Genomic DNA, 21,901 nt, shown 5'->3' on the forward strand with positions numbered 1-21,901 from the left:
AAATTCTGGTTTATTTTTGCCCCCGAAACTATGACCAGCAGGGAAACAGGGAACAATCACAGCATTGCAGAGTGGTGTCCCAAGGTCAATGGCTGTAGCATGGACTCCACGTCCATGCTTCCCACCAATTACTATGTACCCTACCTGCTTAGATCACTCATACTCTTGGCCTGAGTAATGTACATATAGTTACTGTGTAGGGCCTGTGACTGGCCCAGAGCCAGCTATGATGTGGGTGCAAATCAGTGTTGCTTTGGCAGTGGTCGTTTATGCCTGGATTGGGATAAACTGTGTAGTGAGACATAACATGGGGCATAAACACTATTGCTTGTGTTTTGGCACGAACTACTGATACACAGAGGACTTGAAGGTTTTAAAAATACTTCCACAAGCTCAATTACAAGGCACAACGTGTGTGCATGTCTGTGTGTGTGTGTAACAGGAAATTTTCCCTCCCTCACGTTAAATGTTAACAAATATATTGTGCTGGCTTACTTGGATAGAAATTCTCCCTAACGTCACAAGACTCCTTGTCTTTTCCCCAGTGGCTCTGTCTGGGTGCATTTAATATCACCAGGTGAATTTCAGGTGGTGACAGAAGGTGAGGTTTCTTTTATTTGTCCCATTTTCCCATTTTTTTGGATGCCTCATTTGGTAGGAGAATGGTGCGTTCTAATACTGGTGACTAGACAGATATTCTGCAGCTGTGCTGGGGTGTACAAACCCCACACTGGGGAACAGGAGGTTAAGGAGCAGCTCTGGTTATAGGCTGCTTCGAGCGTAAAAGGGAGCAGCACAACTCAGTCAGGGTGATCGGGGCAAGGGAGCAGACCTTCACTGAGAGCTCCTGCAGGAATCCAGTCGGAGCCCCACACTGCCCTGAAGGGGACCTTAACTCAGAGCTGCAAGCCACTGCAGAAGAGAGAGCTGAGCATAAGCTGGTGAGCGAGGAAGGTAACCTCTTGATACTCTTTGGGACATGTTGTGGGCCATTAGCCAGGCCTTCAGCATGCTTCTGGAGAGTCAGGGATGTGGTAGGGAGTAACCCAGGAATAGGCTGAACTGTCGTACACCTGAACTGCCTGCTCCCAGGCCCTGGGTTGTAACCCGGAGGAGTGGGAGGGCCTGGGTTTTCCTACTGACAATCCTTGGGCTTTAACACACTAAATCAAACCGAAAGCAGCCTTTTAAACTTTTTTTTAGCTCTGTCATGTGCAGAGAAGAGGATCGCGCAACTAAGAGCCAATCATGCTCTCCAGTGGGAAATTAAACAAAAAACAAAACAAAAAAAGTAGAAGCCCTCCCCTGCCTCCCCCAAAAAAGCCCGAAAACATGCAACAAGCAAATATATACACAATGCAGCAATTTAAAAAGAAAGGCAAAATCTGCTTACTGTCCGCTCTAATCATATCAGGGCCCCAATGTGCAAGGTTTGGTACAAATACATAGTAAGAGGCAGTCCGCTCCCCCAGCAAACTCAGTCTTGTAAGCCATTATCAATTGGCAATTCACTATAGGCATCATGGTAGAAAGAAGGTCAGCATCTTCGGGGGTATTTTAGTTCCAGGAAATACTGAAGCCTGTAGACTTTTGAAATCTAGAGCCCCTCAAGTTCACACTCTCCAGTCTTTCCTCCTGTCCACGTCAGACACAAAAGGTCATCCGTAGTCACAGCTGCTGGAACTGCCCCGGTGAAGGAAGTGGTGCTGTCATTCAGCACCCACTCACTCACGGCCTTAGAGGACTACCAGCAGCTGCTCTAAGTGCCCTCAACCAGCATATTCAGGGCCAGATCCTGAGCTTTGGTAAGTCTGCCTACCTCCAACTGCAATCGGGCTATGCCAGTTTGTTCTGTTGTGTGTTTTCACAGCACCTAGCCCAAAGGTCCTAATTCATGACTGTGCTCAGAGGCAGGACCATAATACAACACAGTAAATAAATAATAATGGAGTCACCACCGCTGGGATTGGAGCCACCCCCTCTTCCTTTGTTGACTATAACAATTAGCCTACGGGGCAACTAATAGTTGCCCAAGCCTGCCTTGAAGGATGGGACACTCTTGTACCACAGCAATAGGTGCCATGCCATCGGAGCAGATCAGGAATATTCCATTGGAAAACACCCTCTTCTCAAAAACCAAAATTTTCCGTGGGAGAATTTAAATTTTGGAAAAAAACAAAAAGTTCTGGCACTGGAAAAATGAAAATGATGGCTGCCTGCTTGGAAGGCTCTTGCTGGCAGGGAAAAAGTGAATTAACAAGAATCTTCCAGGCAGGAAACAGACAAGATGGAAAATTTGGTTTCTGCTCTCTCAAAGTGGAATTTCACTGGAAATCCTCTTTTTTTACTTTCACTTTTCATCCTGATTCAGGGTAGAAAAAACTTCCAAGGAACACTGAATATTTTCAGGGAATGGATTTCCATTTTCCAGACAGCTCTAGTAGCTAGAACCTGAATAGAAGAGGTGATATAAAAGCTCTCTGGGTGATAGTTTGTGTTTATAGATTTTTCTCCCCCTTTTGAAGTTTAAGATTTAAGCTAGTTGAAGGGAATGTAGTCAGCCCATAAGGGTGTTTGTTCCATTATTTTATTGTTGGGTTGGCAAGTTTGTTTCAACAAAAACACTGAAAAATACATCTGAAATCCCCAAGAGTGTTTTCCATTGACCTGGGTCTTTTGTGACATCTCTCTCTAGCTGCAGCAGGGTAAAATACTTTTAAAACTGAGTACAAATGAAGAACCAACCTCTGCTCTCCTTTTAAGACTAGGCCCATTTCCTTTAAAAGAAGAAGTATCAAGCTGTTGAAGTCAATGAGTCAACCTGTTCTTATGGTCAAGAGGATCTGGCATAGGTTTCTTTTTAATACCTATGCTAGTTTTCATAGCTTTGCAATTATTCATCTATGAAGCTTCAGTTTGTGTATGTGTGTGTTTTGTTAATCATGACATCATGGGTGGAAACAAGGCAAAGCCAACAACTCAGGAGGGAAATAAAATCAATCCAAGCTGCTCATTAAAAGGTAAACCGTCAATAATCCGTGTCAGGGCTTTTTATCTTAGGCTTTAGCACTCTGTGATCCCTAAGGCAGTATGTGGTATTGAGGTTTAAAATGGTTCCAGATTTTCACATCTCTATCAGGAGGATTAACCATTTCAGCACTGGCTAAAATTAACTTGATCCTACTCAGCATATAAAAACGGCAGGGGAATAAAAGGGATTGCTGCTTTACCAGCTTTTCTGTATGTACACTGAGCAGAAATTAAAGGTTAGCTTTTGACCTCCTTTGTAGTGACTTAAATCTGGAAGAATTCTATTGGGGAAGTTTATACCATGGTAACCAAGATCAGAACCTGGCTGTTTTATATTTGTGAATATTTACACATATACAGATATTTAAACAGAATGGGGTGAGTTTTTCTGCTATCGGTTGATAAAAAGTTTAACTGGATGAATTAATGCCAGCACACATCACAGCGGCTTGTTTGTTGTGTTCTTAAATTAAATCTAGTCAGTACTATTGTCAAACAGTTTTCCAGCGATTTTAGAAGAAACAAACCCTTAATTACGTGTACTCACTCATATGAAGTTTGGGTGAATTCCTTCCATCAGTCTGCTGGCGAGATGTGAGACAAGCAGTAAAAATGCTGATGATTTAGCTCCATTGCAATGTGTCTCCTCCAGATAGAGGTGAATCCCACGTATAGCATATTGTAAACATTTAACTTCCTGAGGACATTACTTTTGTTCTTCACCACACCACTTTATTGTGACATTGTCAGCTAACCTGCTATGGTTCGAGCTATTGAATTGGAAGAAATTATAGGTGCTTGGCACCACTCAGAATACGACTTTTGTGGCACATGGATACCATGGGGCTGTTCTCATCAGTTCAGAGTCTGAAGGACTATTCAGGCAAACTCAGTATGTATCAGTGAAACGTGTTTCCATGACAACAGGTGTACAGGTGTCAGGGTAAATCTGTTACTGAATTGAGAAGTGAGAGGGTGGCTGTGGCAAACTCTGAAAGAATGTGTATTACCTTCCTACCGGAGTTGCAATGCAGGTTGCTTGAAAAAGGGCCTGTCGGAAAGAGGCAGCAGCAGAAAGATAAACTCTGTGTAATACATGCCTGTTCTGAGAGGTTATGGTTAGTCAGTGTGTATACAAATTTCAAATTGCTTACTCCACCACTATTTTCTCATGTTTCAAACAGAGAAGTTCTCACTAAAGATGGAGCACCAAATCTAAATCTGGACTGTACTGTCTCAGAATTCCTTGCACCACGTGCAATAGTGGGCAGAAAATATACACCATTGCTAGGCAGAGTAACTTTTACGAGAGGTGGCGACATTAGGTTGATTGATACAATGATACTGGTCTGCTAATGAGACGGTCCCAAGCTAATCCTTAATAACTGGATGATCAAGTTAGTTGTCATCACTCAGTCCCTGGAAGGTGAGTTTTTCTTCAGGGCTCTACAAATTGGGTTTGGGAGCATCTGAAAGATGTAGTCCTGGTCCTGTCTCTCATGAAAGGCCAGCAGAAATTTACACTGATGTTCTCACCAATACTTAGAAAGGACTAAAGATTCTGCTTTCAGCATAAAATAACAGACACAGAGTCCCAGGCCAGCTTCCCTTTCAACTGCACAGCTAAGGATGGAGCCAACAGCAACAAAGAGGTCTTGAGATTGAGCCTTTCATGATTTTTTTAAAGTCGCTGCCATTCAGGTGTGCCAGTTCCACCAAAGGGCCAAATTCTCCCATTATTTGCACAGGAGCCAATCCAGGAACTTCATTCAGGGTAGCGGCAGTGAAAGCAAAGGGAGAATTTGGCTCGAAATTACGAAGTGCTTCAAGAAGTACAATAAAATGATCACCTTCCTACAGCCACAATTTCCTTCCTTGATGCTTGAGTTCCTACAGTGAGGTAGGATTAAAAATACAATCTATCAGAAACACACAGCCTCCTGAAACAGTCATCCAGCCTTGCAATACAGGTTTGAAGGATCACGCTAAAAGAACAGCAATGGAACAGAGTTTATATAGGAATCCTTCTGAGAACAGCCATTCATTTGCTAGAGCTCTCCCTTTCTTGAGGAAAAACAACATCCATCTAAACCAAGATTTGCACTTAGCTTAATCCCCTGTATTTAGCCAGTCAGTATGAATACAGACCTGTAAAACACATTTCTGGTTTATTGTGCTCATTACCGCTGCATAATGTATTAAGATAATTATCCACTGTATGCATATTACTGCAAAGGTTTTGATCCCCTCTTCCCCCATCCACCTTCATTTTGGTTACAAATCCTTAGAAACACTATGAGGTACTATAGCTTTTCTTTGTTTTGTTTTTTTTAAACAGAGGAGGGAATTGGAGGGTTTAATTTAGATATATAAATACCTGAATTTGGTTAGTGTGTGATATTCTTTTAGGGTAGATGAACTTATGCACTTGATACAAAAGATAAGGCTGACCCTTTTGCAGCACTTCCCTTTACAGTATTAGGACATAAACCCAGCACTTCTGGTCAGTTAAGTATGAGATATATTTTTGTAAACCACACAAAGGTCAAACATGCATTTTTACTTCCAATTAAGAAAAAAACCTTTTAACTACTGCAGCACTTGGATCTAAAGTGATATTTCCCCTCAATATTATGTTTTCCTGTCAAATATGTCCAGATATCAACTGCCTAATGATAAAAAATAAACAAATACAGTTGGACAGAAGAGACTAACAGAGACATGACGAAACTTGATATAAAGCAGCTCCCCATATCTCAGAGTCACTGTTTCTTCCAATCCAGATTACAACTTTGTGACTCATGACCATCTGTAGCTGCAAGCAAATGGAAGCCCAGAGATGTAGTTCAAAGATAATTTTTGCACAGCATCTCTCTGTTGATCAAAGGGTTGAATGAACTCCTGCTCTCTTGGCAGGTGCAAGGCCCAGATGCCAAACCCCACAATAACCCTAACCCTGGTGGCCGATTCTTACACTTGTTTTTATACAGTCTCTTGGCCACTTTCCTGATAGCACTTCTGGTGACTGTGAAACTGTCTCTGGAGTTAGTCCAGGGCCATGCTACTCCATGTGTGATAGCTCGGTGTGGTCATCCAGTTTCTAGCTGCAAAATTTGGATCAAAGAGGACCATTTCACCTAGCTTGATATCTCAAAGGAATGATAAAAAGAGAACTGCCATATTGGAACAGACCAGCAACCTACATATTCTGATATCCTATCTCCAATACTGTCTAATGCCAGGTGCTTCAGAATAAAACCTAAAACTCTTAGAATTGTACAATATCATGTAGGAAATTTCTTCCTGACCCTACCTGGTGATCCATTTAATTTATGCCTTCAGGCATGAAGACTGATAGCCCTTATTATCTGAGAGGCAGAATGGTGTAGCTAATAGGACATTTCCTCCCAAAAGGAACTTTCTCCTGTTTGTCAAAACCTAAGGTGACCCTAAAGACAAGCAGGACCTTACTCACAATCACAAAAATCATACCATTCTCTAATACTTCCAGACAATCTTGAAAGTGAGTCTGCAAAGGCAGAAAATGCAGCTTTGAATTAGTACTTGTAATATGAAAGATTTATGATATTAACAAATTCCTCTCATACTGTATTATCATCAGATAAGGATTTGTTTTCACGAGCAATGAAGACGCTGCTAATATGATTTATTTTCATATATTGCCAACTAAAATGAGTGTTGATATGATAGGATGTTGATATGAAATGACAGAAAATGGCTAATTTCATATAAAGGTGCTAATGCAAGATGATGAACCTTCTGCAATCATTTGGTGAACAGTACCTTCCCCTCAGTTTGAAATTCTCCTTTACTTGTTTGCAGGGGAGGGAGAAGGATGGAATTTAAAACAAAGCGCAAACAAAAGAGGAAAAAAAAAACCTCTGTGAAGAGAATACTGTAGTTGCTTCGATGATGCGTAATCCAGCTGGTAGTGCTCCAGGTTTCTTCCTAGCTGGCAAGCCGTGGCCAGTGTTCACTGTTCCAAGATATGTATTGTGATGCCCATCCCCCTTCTCTTCCCATTTCAACCTCCCGTTTCCCCCTCCCACATATACCTATTGTAAAACTTGAGCCTGCAGTGAGCTCCGTACGGATAGACAGATCCCTGCGCCTATGTAGTCCTTCTGACTTCTATATGATAAGAATTTGTAAATATATTAAGTCCTTCATATCATATTTGATGTCAGTGGGCTCTGTATAGGTGAAGGGGCCTGCATACATGGAATTTATTGCAGGATTGGGGATTTCTACTGTAAGCAGCATGGCATGACTGTCCATTTAATAAATGTTTGTACAATGCCTAGCATAATGGAGAAATGAGCCCTGATTCAGTTCTTTGTTGGTCTCACTTCATCTGTAATAAAACATTCTCATAATAGGGTGACAGACTCTAAGACCTTGTGTAGAATAAGTCACCCTAGGCTCCACTGGGAGTTGAGCAAACGGATTAAGAGCAGTGTATGACCTTTACTTTTGAGTAGTGCATAGGCACAATTGGATGAAGAGGTGAGCGGGTAGCTAAAGAATACTGACTGTAATTTAATTAATTGGCATTTAGATCGGTGGTGATGAGTGCCTTAGAAATGCCTTAGCTAGATGGATATATAATAAGACCAAAAAGAGGGAAATAAGGGTGAGAGTTCAATGGAACAAACTTTGGAAAAATAGAAGAAATGAAGAGGGGAAAATGTGAAGAGCAGACAGGTAAACTACGATAATAGGTGCTGGACAATAAAGTGTTGTATGTTTGAGTTATGAGTCTCATTTAGCTGAAAGCATGCAAAGTATTAAAACATATCCAATATAGATGAACATGGAAGAATAAAAAGTAATCAAAATATGGAAGAATAAAACTTCTGGTGGTGAGGAAGATTACGAATCAAAGATGGAGAATAAATATGTAAAGAAAAACAAATGTGGAGTGAAAGGAAGCTTGCACAAGAGAGAGAGACAAATAAGGCATTTTTCAAATCCGTGAGAGCCAGGCGTCAGAGCCTGTAAGGCCTGGCTAGAATAATTTACTAAGGACCTAATACAGCACTTAAGCGTGTGCTTAGATGATTTGCTGTATAGGGATGGATTGATTAATTAGAGCCTAAAGACATATGTTAAAAAATAAAATAAAATTCTTGGTCTCAGTTACTGTCGCAAAAAGAGAGAGAAACTGATATCAATTTCCTAGGACTTGAAAAGAAAATGCTGAAGGAAATCAAAAGCAACATGCCCAAAAGGGTGGTTGAGAAAATTAAAATGTTTAAACTATGCCCAAACTCTAGAACCTGACCCATTCCATCTTAGAACACTGAAGGAATAGAATTTATACAATAGAATTGAGATTGTGGAAAACTGCATTCGATTATTTCACAACAGGGAAGGTATGGATGGAGTTGAAAGGTATTACTACAATATTGAGCCTGATCTTAGTGAAGGATTAAGTAAAGTGTTGATTTGTAAATTTGACTTCATAGTAGAGATACCAAAACACTTCTAAGGGACTAGATAAAGGGCCATCTAGAAATGTATTTGAAATGGGAATACTCAGCAGTAATTTACAAATACCTAATTAATCCTTGTCACATTTTAGGAGTGTTCACTGACTAGAAACAGGAACGTAATAAATTGTGGATTTGGTAGAGGCTTTTTTAGATCCAGTAGTGCTCAAAGGGCTAATCTCCTTTTGTTTACCAAGAATAGTAGGTGAAACTTTAGAGAACAGAACTTCAGTAGAAAGACTGGAAGTAATTTTTCGTCATGAGTATTGAAACGACACAAGGAATTGTATGCACTTTATATATACAAATCTTGGGCCAGGGAATTTGCAGTATGATTTTAAAAAAATTGATGTTACAGAACTGGGAAACAAGGAGTTACAGTGGAGGAGGTAAGCAAAGTACTGTACTTCTGACTGCATTAAGGGTACCTCTACACTGCAGCTGGAGAATGTTTCCCAGCTTGGGTAGACAGACATGCACTAACTCTGCTTGAGCTAAGAGCACAGACAGATAAGCAAGGTGAACAATTCATGGTAAAGTAAGATAAGGCTTTGGGACAGACAAAGCCAGAGAAACAAGAGATGTAGGAAAATAACCTCCATGATTGTATTACGCCCAACGCAGCTAAAAGCAAGCGAGAAAGGTTGATGCCTTCATTGCAAATGTTACCATCAGTGCATTAAAGCAAACAATATTAAAGCAAACATAGGAGAATGAAATATAAATCATATGAAATTATCTGAATGCTGTAGAAAGGACCAGGAGGCTGCATTTGCAATAATGTACATAGCTTTTGTTATCTGCATGAGACAGAGTCAGAGAAGATGCAGCAGAGCGCAGCCAGTTTTTTTCCCTGTGCTCCTGGACCACTCATGGTTTCTGTTGTACGCTTACATGTACCGGAATGCTGAGCAGTGTATTGATCATGTTCATTAAAATGAATCTGTTTATTGTAAAGACTCGTGGTTACTTGCCACAGTCTTGCAAACATTGTCTTCAAGACGAAGCGCTGCAGTGTGTGCTCAGAGTCAGGACTTTCCGAACGTGGCGGCTTCCACCCAGGAAACTGGAAGAGCAGCTCTGATGCTTTCTTCCCCCAGTTTGTTTCCTGCAGCTATTTATCCTCTTAAACCCGATTGGCTATTGTTATGTTTGTGCAAGTAATAGGGTGACTTTTTATAAAAAGCAATGTAGAAACCAAGAGGACTTGCAAAACTGATAAAATATGGTGCGCTGCAAGTGTTTTACCAATATATTGCCGGCGATGCTCCCATGTATCTTAATGCAATTCAGAGAGACACAAACAAAATCTCTGGCTGCAAGGGTGAGCACTCTTTGTTTTGTTTTGTCAGTCATAGAATCATAGAATATAAGGGTTGGAAGGGACCCCAGAAGGTCATCTAGTCCAACCCCCTGCTCGAAGCAGGACCAATTCCCAGTTAAATCATCCCAGCCAGGGCTTTGTCAAGCCTGACCTTAAAAACCTCTAAGGAAGGAGATTCTACCACCTCCCTAGGTAATGCATTCCAGTGTTTCACCACCCTCTTAGTGAAAAAGTTTTTCCTAATATCCAATCTAAACCTCCCCCACTGCAGCTTGAGACCATTACTCCTCGTTCTGTCATCTGCTACCATTGAGAACAGTCTAGAGCCATCCTCTTTGGAACCCCCTTTCAGGTAGTTGAAAGCAGCTATCAAATCCCCCCTCATTCTTCTCCTCTGCAGGCTAAACAATCCCAGCTCCCTCAGCCTCTCCTCATAACTCATGTGTTCCAGACCCCTAATCATTTTTGTTGCCCTTCGCTGGACTCTCTCCAATTTATCCACATCCTTCTTGTAGCGTGAGGCCCAAAACTGGACACAGTACTCCAGATGAGGCCTCACCAATGTCGAATAGAGGGGGACGATCACGTCCCTCGATCTGCTCGCTATGCCCCTACTTATACATCCCAAAATGCCATTGGCCTTCTTGGCAACAAGGGCACACTGCTGACTCATATCCAGCTTCTCGTCCACTGTCACCCCTAGGTCCTTTTCCGCAGAACTGCTGCCTAGCCATTCGGTCCCTAGTCTGTAGCTGTGCATTGGGTTCTTCCGTCCTAAGTGCAGGACCCTGCACTTATCCTTATTGAACCTCATCAGATTTCTTTTGGCCCAATCCTCCAATTTGTCTAGGTCCTTCTGTATCCTATCCCTCCCCTCCAGCGTATCTACCACTCCTCCCAGTTTAGTATCATCCGCAAATTTGCTGAGAGTGCAATCCACACCATCCTCCAGATCATTTATGAAGATATTGAACAAAACCGGCCCCAGGACCGACCCTTGGGGCACTCCACTTGATACCGGCTGCCAACTAGACATGGAGCCATTGATAACTACCTGTTGAGCCCGACAATCTAGCCAGCTTTCTACCCACCTTATAGTGCATTCTTCCAGCCCATACTTCCTTAACTTGCTGACAAGAATACTGTGGGAGACCGTGTCAAAAGCTTTGCTAAAGTCAAGAAACAATACATCCACTGCTTTCCCTTCATCCACAGAACCAGTAATCTCATCATAAAAGGCGATTAGATTAGTCAGGCATGACCTTCCCTTGGTGAATCCATGCTGGCTGTTCCTGATCACTTTCCTCTCATGCAAGTGCTTCAGGATTGATTCTTTGAGGACCTGCTCCATGATTTTTCCAGGGACTGAGGTGAGGCTGACTGGCCTGTAGTTCCCAGGATCCTCCTTCTTCCCTTTTTTAAAGATTGGCACTACATTAGCCTTTTTCCAGTCATCCGGGACTTCCCCTGTTCGCCACGAGTTTTCAAAGATAATGGCCAATCTTTGAAAAGGCCAGTCTTCTGAATCATATTTGCTATGTACCTTTCTGGGTCTGGAAGGGCCTTCAGGCAGCTGCCAATTTGAGCACAGTCCTGCACTGGCAGCTGTGTGGGGCAGCAGTGCCCCAGGGGGCTTGCAGGGAGGCAGAACTTCTCCCCCCCACCCCCGAACTCCCCAGCGCACACAAGGGAATGCCTATTGACACTGCCTTTTGTGAGCTGCCTACATTCCTTCCTCCCTGTGTCTCAGTCCCCCTTCACAGACCCTGCATCCTTCCCACGCTGCCTATGGGGTGTTCTACACCCCCTGGGGAGCATGAAAAGAACTGCCCATTTGGTCCCCCGAATGAAGGGGCTTAAACTGTCCCTGGCCCTTATGTAGACTGTGAAATAGTTCCAAAAGTGCTCAAGAGTAGGGTTCAGGCCTTTGAACTGAGCCCCCAATTCAGCAAAGCATATCAGCACTTCCTCAATGGCCATGGGGCACCTGCACTAGATAGTTCTTTTTGCACTTGGTAGCTCAGATAGCCACAGAAGCATGCTCTCTGCAGCCTCCCTTAGCTGTGCACTTTGAGCTTGGTGACAAATGACGTGTATGCACCCCAAGCAATTTTCAGAGGGTTAGAATGGTGACCGTTCTGCAGCCTTAAGGGGTTGCTGCTTCCTCTGTGGCAGTATTGAGGAAATAATGCCTTGTATTTACTCTGAAATAAAAGATTATTCTAAAATTAGGGGCTCAAACTACAAAGTATGGCTTGTTTCAGAGTAACAGCCGTGTTAGTCTGTATTCGCAAAAAGAAAAGGAGTACTTGTGGCACCTTAGAGACTAACCAATTTATTTGAGCATAAGCTTTCGTGAGCTACAGCTCACTTCATCGGCTTGTGATTCACACCAGAATGTCGCCAATGTTTAAGGTGTTTGGATCCAGGATTTTGTAATCAAGTACCATTCTAGTCAAAATGGGGTTAAGGAGTGTTAAACTGATCTCCCAAATACATGTATTTTCCTAGCAGGAATAATCTGTGCAATAATCTAGAAATGTTCTGAATCATTGTTCAAAGTTCTTGGAAGATATCCCATTTAATTTGGAGCTAATTCCACCTTCATTGCACTACGGATGCACTTGAGGTGCTCTGTGGTGTTTAATTTGGGTTCTTTCGAATGCCAGATGCAGAGAATTAGTGTAATTATAGTTTGTAACCAGCTTTTAAAGGCTGTTTCCTTTCTAGTGAGGATAAAGAGTATATAAATTGTTTTAAATGTTTTAGTGAGTATTGATGTCACTGGGAAATTATCCTGCTGGAAATAAATTGAAAATTCTTTGTCATCACCGTAGCTGTCTTAAAAAAGGAACCTGTCTGTAAAGACTTTACAGCATGTGTTTTGCTGTCCTTTGTTAAATTAATTCATGGTCTCAGTCCACTTCCTAGCAGACAGATGTTTACATGGCAAAATCACTGGCACAACTGGCACCCTTGCTGCACCAAAAGGACTGAATGGCCACGGGCACTACAATAAAGCTCTCACCTGTACAACTCGCTCTTCCAGGTCAGGGTAAGGCTCATCAACAGGCCAAGTGAAGGGAAACTTGCAGTGCCACTGGGCATGGTGTGGCTCATGGTTTTGCTGTGCAAACATTCTGTGAATTAAGAGGGTCCATCTACACTACAGAAACCACAGTATTTTAGCTACTATGCTAGCATAGCACAGTGGAGGGGGAGGGATAGCTCAGTGGTTTGAGCATTGGCTTGCTAAACCCAGGGTTGTGAGTTCAACCCTTGAGGGGGCCATTTAGGGATCTGGGCCAAAAATTGGGGATTGGTCCTGCTTTGAGCAGGGGGTTGGACTAGATGACCTCCTGAGGTCCCTTCCAACCCTGATATTCTGTGATTTATAACTCCATAGTGTAGTCACAGCCTATGCTAATGGAAGGGGTTTTTCCACCAGTCTAGGAACACTCCGCCCCCTACCCCCATCCCAAAATGACAGTAACTACATCAATGGAAGCATTCTTCCTTTGACGCAGCCACATCTATGCTGGGGTTAGGATGGCATAGCTACATTGGTCAGAATTCTGAAAAAAACAGCACCCCTGGACTGATGCAATTATGTCGACCTAACTTCTAAGTGTAGGACAAGCCAGTGATTTCAGTATCCCGGGCTGTCAATTCACCACCTTTCATAAGCACTTTTAAGTGCATTAAAGTTTTTTAAAATAACCGATTAAAATCTAAATTTAGCTAAAATGCTAAAATTTAGCTTTAATACTAACAACCACAACTGCTGGATTTTAATACAGGCTGGGGCCAAATAAAAAAACTTTGCATTTTCTTGTCCAGATAATTGGCTAAAATTACAATTCATTGCTGATGCCTGTCTCTTCTATCAGGCAGATTGCTGACAGTCAGTCAACACTGTCCACCCAAGGAGAAGCTGACTTTCAGATTTTGTATACACTAAAAAATTGACTGTCTTTGGAATACTCCTAAATTTCCTGCATGTTTGATCAGTCTCCCAGTGGGAACTGAAATAAAGAAGTTATATGTATTGCAAACTTGGATTAAACTTCTGCAAAATTGGGAAGCTTATGCTCCTCTGTTAACTATTTCCATGCTTCATAACTTACCAAGCATGTGGGACAAAATGCACTACCGGTGCTTCCTGATACAAATCATCACCTCTGATGTGTCTTTTTAAAGCAAGGCATCAGTGGGAATCACATGTGAAAGGAATAATATTTGTTTTGACCAGCCACATTTATCATAACCAGGAGATAGCCCATTATGTCTACATTGGGTAGAGTTGTGAACCTGCAGTGGTGTAGCTAAATAAAATATTTTTGTCTGTAATCCAAATTTATTTTTGCAGTACACTAATTAGATCTTTCACTAAGACAAGTTGAGATGCAAACTTTCCCACAAAGGAAGCCATTGGTAAATCTTCCTTATCTCCCCTCGCTACTCTGGATGTACATCCTCCTGAATCCTCACTGGGCTATAAGTCTGAAAAACATCACTATTCTAAGGATAATAGGCTGCATCCGTGCTGAACTTCCATAGATATCTACAATGGTTCCAAAATGGATGGGGGAGTGTATATGGCAGGCCATATGAACTGAAGGTCATGCCTGTCGATCTCAAGAGGAAGCTTTCTGGAGTTTATTCTTATGGCAAGTGCCTGCTCATAAATTCATCAAACCTTTAAGGTGAGGGCAAGGGAAGTTGTGGTGTCTTTTGTGGAAACAGGGAAGCTCGAGCAGTCTCAGTTGGGACATGGGCAGTGATTTTTCAGATATGTATATTTATGGTAATGCATACGACAACTGAAAATGTTATTTGAAGGGATAAATGAGTAGGGATAGTGCAATGTCTATTTATAGAACTCCAGTCATCCTTGCATCTAGCAATCTGGGTTGCGATATATGGGCCTCGTTTTCACTTTCTGTGATGCTTCCGTTAATCGGTAATATAATGAGCAGGGCCCTACCAAATTCACGGCCATGAAAAACTCGTCACAGACAGTGAAATCTGGTCTGCCCCATGAAATTTGGTCTCTTGTGTGCTTTTACCCTATACTATACAGATTTCATGGGGGAGACCAGTGTTTCTCAAATTGGGGTCCTGACCCAAAAGGGAGTTGCAGGGGAGTCACAAGGTTATTTTAGGAGGAGTTGGGGTATTGCCACCCTTACTTCCGCACTGCCTTCAGAGCTGGGCGGCCGGAGAGCGGCGGCTGCTGACTGAGGGCCCAGCTCTGCAGGCAGCAGCAGAGAAGTAAGGGTGGCAAGACCACACCGTGCCATCCTTCCCTCTGCGCAGCTGCTGACGGCGGCGCTGCCTTCAGAGCTGGGTTCCCAGTGAGCAGCCACCTCTCTCCAGCCGCCCAGCTCTGAAGGCCGCGCCGCCGCCAGCAGCAGGGCAGAAATCAGGGTAGCAGTACCGCAACCCCTCCCCCCACAATAATCTTGAGAACCCCTCCCCCCCACACACACCCCTACCTCCTTTTGGGGTGAGGACCCCTACAATTACAACACCCTGAAATTTCAGATTTAAATAGCTGAAATCATGACATTTATGATTTTTAAAATCCTATGAGCGTGAAATTGACCAAAATGGACTGTGAATTTGGTAGGGCCCTACCGTCCAAGTCTCTATATCCTTAGGGAGTTTACACGTACACTGCTTCCTCATGAACATACGAAATTCTGCCAGAGAGCCTGTGCCCAAGATACTGAAGTCTGCACAGTGATGGGCTTCTTTCTCTTTTCCTAGTGTAAATATACCACCGCTAGAAATGCGGGTAGAACCAGAGTTGGTGCTTTGCAAACGAAGGGACTGACCTGACTCCTATTGAAGCAAGTAGGGATTTACTATTAGCTTCAATGGGGGAGAAACCTGACATTAGATGAGAAAATGAAGAGCTGACATCCCACTAACATCATTGGCAACGGTAATTAATTTATAGTGCCCCTTGTCCTTGTGAATATTTTCTAACTTTCCTGGCAGTGTCTCATCCCTGGCGTATTTGCATATAGAGGGAGACGAAGCTGCAGTGATGAACTTAGTGCGTGTGACCCTTTCATTGACCTTAATTTTCATTGTTAAATTGAGCAAGTCTCTAAATGTTCCATTGTAAAAGGCATGTTTTGAGAGTGAGGCCTCTGATCCAAGCTTGCTGTGTACTGCAGTGATCTCTAGAGGCACGTTGTAGCTGTGTTCCTGCTGAAAGTTTTGCCTTCTTCAAGAAGAGAAAATAAAGATTCTCAGAGTGGTGAAAGTAAGTTGCCTTCCCTTTCTCCTAATGGTTGCTTCCCCAAAGAAGTAGCAGCATTTACACTACTTGGACTGGCTTAGAGATGCTCACAAAGCAGTCGTTAAAAGGCTAGGTGTACTGGGCCACATCCTCTGCTAGTGTAAATCTGCATAGCTCCATTGACTTCAGTGGCGTTTACACTAGCTGAGTATCTGGCCAACCACACCCAGTGCTTTTGGAGGTTTACACAATTCTTTGTATTATTCATTGTGTCTGTTACAATAGTGCCGAGAAGCTCCAAATAGGTGGGGGCGCCATTGTTCTAGGCACTGTACAAATGTAGTCATGATGGTTCCTATTTGTCTGTCATCGGGTTTGATACTGCTACCCATCAGTATAATATCTGAGTGCCTTCCCCAAGAAACAGTTGCAATAATGAAGTCCCCAGTGGACTTCATGAAGCCTTTTGCACTTCTCTGTCTGCCTCTCCCTCCCTGCTGCTCTGGCTTCTGACTTCCAAAAGAACAAGGGGCTGGGGCCATACACAGAGCACTTGTGAGGACCAGGTGTTCCTGAGGCCTTCACTAGGAAAAAAAGGTGTGTTCTTAAATTGAGTTAGCCAACACCAGGTAAAATCTGAGTGCAGACAAGGCAGCTGGTAGTTTTCACAGGATTTAGCAGGTTGAGCTAAAGATTGGTGGAGGAGGCTGTGGTATACTTTGTCCTCCCTTGAGTTAAGAACACTCCTTTTTCTCCTAGTGAAGACAAGGTCTTAGTGGGATCTGCTGGCTTCAGTGGGGTTGGGAGAGCAGGAAAAGTCAGAGAGCCCAGCTCCCCCTTGCCTCCATCCTTCATTGCTGCTGTGCTCTCTCACTTGTAGCGAGAAGCTTCCTTGTAATTCTGTATGGCTTTGTTTTGGATCCATTCTGCAGCAAAGATTAAATGATAACTTTCTTATTGCTATGAACAATCTATCTACTCCACTGGAGGGATTTGTTTGCCATGTGATGTGCTGTTGTAACAGAAAATTACTGTAAGTGCCTATTGATTTCAAACAGTTGTATGTTAGGGCAGAACCAGAGAGGTGCCGAGCTACCCCCACTTCCCACGGTCTTCAGTGGAAGTTGAGTGCGCTTTGTACTTTGCAGAGTCACCCAGCACCTCATGGGAACTGGATCCAGCTGTTTTCAGTGAACTGTTTGATACTAGTTTAGAGGTTGGTTCATAAATAATAGTTCATCAGTTCTTGGATGCTGGTTTTTTTGATGGCAAGTGAGTGTTAAGCAATGGGCTGGTCGCCTTGTTCACCAGTTCCCAGTGATGCTTCTTTTGCTAAGCAACATAAATTGGGGCAGAAGGCCGGACAGAAGGATCTAGCTCAGTTATTTCTAGGCTACCAATCACAAGAATATGAGGTACAGGAAATGGTGGGACTTGCAGGAAAAATACCATATCCAAGAGGGTTGGTGAGTGAAAACGGCCTAGGAATTAACTTACAACTGCCAGCAGGGTTGAAGGAGCTGGGGAGTGGGGGTCGGAGGTTCCTCATCAGCATACAGGGCAGCATTTAGCTGAAGTGAAGCTGTATAAGCAGGGCCAGCTCTACAGATTTTGCCGCCCCAAGCAGTGGGAAAAACTGCCGCCGTGGATGGCAAAAGGGAGGAGCTGCTGCCGAATTGCTGCCGGCGCGGAAACTCTGCCGCCCCTTTCCAACTGCCGCCCCAAGCACCTGCTTGGAACGCTGCTCCCTGGAGCCAGCCCTGTGTAGAAGGGTTTGTGAAAGTTATTATGAAATGCCCAGTTTATTTACGGTTTTTAAATGAAACTTGGATATTTTGCCTCCTCCCCCAAACTAAACTGCTAAAATTTGACCAGTTTTGGTGGAATAGGGGTTTAGAGTCAATAGAAAGCAAGAGACAGATTGAACAAGTTCCAGTACCTAGAGACATCACATCATAGAACTAACTGTTCACACTCCCAGATTTTCTGTTGAAGTGAATAGAATCTGTTGTTGAGACCAGACTTTTAACTCTGTTCCCCTGCTAGACATTATTCTTGCTACTAGACAGAAGTAACTTTGAGGTGTCTCAGCCAGCTTTTACTATTTCATTCTCACTGTTCTGTTCATCAGTTCTTACCTGGCACAGAAATGTGCATCGTTCTGTACCTGTGCTGAGGGGGATCCAGCCCCATTCATGTTAACAGTTGCGTGGTTTTATCATTTGTTACTTCTGCAGAGTAGACTAGGAAATATACAGTCATATATTGTGTAAAAGTAAATCATGTCGTCTTTGGTAATATGAAAGCTCATCACAGGGCAATGCTGTTAAATCTTATACCGAGAGCCAAGGAGAAACTGCCAGTTTTTGAGTAGAGATTATAAAGTGTAAAGATTAGTGAGATTCTACTGTATGTAGATTTCTGAGCCTTTTTAGTTCTTCCTCTGTCTCCTCATTCATTTAGGTTGAAATTCAGCCCTGTGCAGAAGGCCAACACAATCCACAATTTACATTCCTCTCAAACCCTCAAAATAGATTCAGTGGGTGCAAAATTACTCATGTGTAAATATTTGCAGGCTCAGAGCCTGATTTATCACACTAACATCTCTTGAACAAAGAGAGGATTCTTCCATGATTCACAGCTCCTGAAGTAACACTAATTAGTGTCTGAGGAATACAGAGTGTGTGGGAAGTAGGCATTCACCAGACTATTCATGTGGGAGGGGTTTCAGGGATAGCTCTTCCTCACTGGACATCTGCATCATGTGGTGGTTTGTTTTCTTTGTTTTATTTATTTGTCTTTGTTAGTTTGTGTGTTTTAAAAAGACAGTTCATTACCCAACAATAGCATTAACTAAGAGCAGTCACTGAGGAAGTGAATCACCTCCATTAAATCTCGCTGCGCTGACCATCAATTAGTGTTCAGTCTCTCAAAATTAAGATTCCTTGCTCCAGCATCTTCCTGTTAGATGTAGCGGTCATATATGTAGCACTCCAGGTATTGGGGGAAATGACAGGGCTGTTCTACCTTACCTACTGGAACCAGAAGGCTGTATACCAAAGCCCTCCAGATGCCAGCCTATTAAGGAGATAATACTAAAAGATGTGTGTTGATTGGTATGCAGTCCTGTGTTTGCATTTAATCAAAGTCTGTCCGCAGCCGTGTCCTCCACAGAAGTCAATACAGCCTTTGCCTATGGAAGGACTGTCAGCTTGAACGAAAGCTTAAGGATGACCTGCAAAAAGGGGGAATGGGCTTGTGCTTTTTATTTTATTTTATTTTTTGCCTCTGTGTCTTGTGTGAAGAAGGCCTTTGGCTTCTCTCCCCCTTCCTTTGTTATTTTTAAACGTACGAATATACGGAACATAAAATCTTGTCCTTCCTTGGTTTTGTTGAAGAATGTACTGCATGACTGAGGTGTCATGTGGGATGTTAAAAGGAAGCAGAAAAGAGAAACCTTCCTGGCCCCCTTCACACCATACACTGGAAAGAAGGAAATGTGGCATGAACCCAACTAACTTTTCTTTGCTGATCATCTTTAATAAAGTGTCTGAAACATGCAACCGCTTTATTAGCCTTCAGTTCTGCTGCGCTCTCTGGGTGTTGCATTAGTGCAAAGAATTAATTTGCCGTTCTGATCCAATTGATCGAGCAAACCATTGGAACTGCAAACTGCAGGCAGGCCATGAGGAATCAATAGTGCCAGTATATGGCTGCCTGAAATGCACAGTTCTAGAACCCTCCTAACTACAGTGGAATTTAAACTTGCAAAATGCTACATTGAAATGACTAGTCCTTTGGGGACTATTAAGAAATCAGACTGTAGCAGCAATGTACATATTTCTTCTTGTACGACAAAGATACTTCACGCTTTTTTTTTTTAATACTGATTCTAACTCAAGTTTCAAAAATCTGACCTGTACTTTAGTGCCCTACAAATAGCTTAATATTCTGTGAAGTGTGTCACAGCATGACCTAAGCAAACTAATATATATGCCTTGGACTTCAGAAATCAGCTCACCTTTATATAAATTACAGCACTTTCAGAGTGGCTGATGTTTGGTCCTTTGTAACAGGAATTGAACCTTCTGAATTGCAGATTTTTTTATTTATTTTTGCACCAGAACAAAAAAAGTCTCGTTGCCAGTGCAATTTTACAACAGATGTTTTCTAATCTGTAACTGTTTAACCATTCTAAGAGATTACACTGTATGTTGCCAATGAATGTACAGTATTATCGTTTGTTTTTCTAGCCATTGTACTAGATTACAAAGCTAGGCTCATGTGAGTGTCCATTTTATTTCTCACTAAGTTTTTCCCTGCAGAATTCTCTTTTTAAAGTTATATTTGTCCTTGAGAGTGCAAATATAATCAAGGCAGTGAAAAGGACCAGATGTACTGTTTTGGAGGTTCTTTGTTCTTTCCTTCATGATAAAGTATAAAAATCCTCCATAGTTTAACACAACTCTAGCATCTAGTCCTAATTGCCATAAGGAAAGCACATGTGATCTAAATGTTAATCAGATTTCTGCATTTAATGAGGAAAAAGGCAGCTATTGTATGAAAAATGTTAAAGAGCAGGTCCTGTTCATGTTTGAATCAGGTGATTGTGCATTTGAATCGTATTTCCATTTAAATAGCTTTATCGCCCTGCTGATTCCTAAACACTGAGTCAAAACAAAAACTAACAGCTAATGGATATTATTGCTAAGGAGGGATGAATACTAGGCAGTAAATCCATACCTGCTGGGAGCCTTAAATATATGCATAGGCTATGTAGGTGTAAGGGTTTGCATCAACATCACGGAACTGTTAAATTTACAGATGGGCATTACAGGGACATAATTCCATCCGACTGAGTTCAAGTTACATTTCCATTAAAGCCTTTACCAGGATCATTTCTACTTATGACTCTCATGAAAATGTTTAGTCATGCAGCGGGCACTCTTCAAGAGTTCCGTCATTTGGAGAGCGGCATGTCTTTCAAACATACACATTTAAATCCTTAGAGATGCTAGAGGACACATACTGACATGAGCATGGTTTCTGGAGACGGTATCTGCAGGTAAAACTTTTTTTGGAACGTCAGTTTGAATCTATTGCCTTTGCCATTCTGGAAGCCCCATACAGTATTTGTTAAAGCTCCTGACAGGATTATATTATAGTCTTACTTTCTGAACTCAACAGCAGTAAACGTCGATATATTGCATTCCCCATGGGCAACTGAGTTGCGGGGGTGACCAGATGTCCTGATTTTATAGGGACAGTCCCGATATTTGGAGCTTTTGTCTTATATAGGCCCCTATCACCCACCAACCCCCTGTCCCGATTTTTCACGCTTGCTGTTGGGTCACCCTAGTTGGGAGCCACTTGAACTACATCCCAGTGGAATTACATTGGCCACAATAGAAAAACTATTCTTGGCTGACCTGTGGTTACAGTTGATTCAACACAAAATCCTTCTTAGGATGTGCTGTACCCTTTCTGTTTGTTTAAGACATGCATAAGAGAGGGTGATAAATCTTGGCTGAGTAGCAAAGCCACAAGCTCTAATAATTAATATATGGACCTAGCTAATTAGGCAGATACTTGTTAGTAACAGGATTTTCTTTAAAAAAAAGAAAAGGAGTACTTGTGGCACCTTAGAGACTAACCAATTTATTTGAGCATAAGCTTTCGTGAGCTACAGCTCACTTCATCGGATGCATACTGTGGAAACTGCAGAAGACATTATATACACAGAGACCATGAAACAATACCTCCTCCCACCCCACTCTCCTG

The 21,901-nt window shown here is 42.4% G+C and overlaps 1 protein-coding gene and 1 long non-coding RNA gene across 7 annotated transcripts in view; one reads left to right on the top strand and one right to left on the bottom strand.

The window, feature by feature from the left end:
- The window catches only part of LOC125641086 (uncharacterized), a 48,934-nt gene extending 45,068 nt beyond the window's left edge, over positions 1–3,866 (bottom strand). For both annotated transcript variants that reach the window (XR_007357984.2, XR_012669729.1), the window contains exon 1: positions 3,578–3,866. This is a non-coding gene — a long non-coding RNA (uncharacterized LOC125641086). The remainder of the gene's footprint in view (positions 1–3,577) is intronic.
- The window catches only part of DAB1 (DAB adaptor protein 1), a 697,001-nt gene that overhangs the window by 250,683 nt on the left and 424,417 nt on the right, over positions 1–21,901 (top strand). The window lies entirely within an intron of this gene.

This window comes from Caretta caretta, chromosome 8, assembly GCF_965140235.1.
Source record: "Caretta caretta isolate rCarCar2 chromosome 8, rCarCar1.hap1, whole genome shotgun sequence".
NCBI classification, from domain to species: domain Eukaryota; kingdom Metazoa; phylum Chordata; order Testudines; family Cheloniidae; genus Caretta; species Caretta caretta.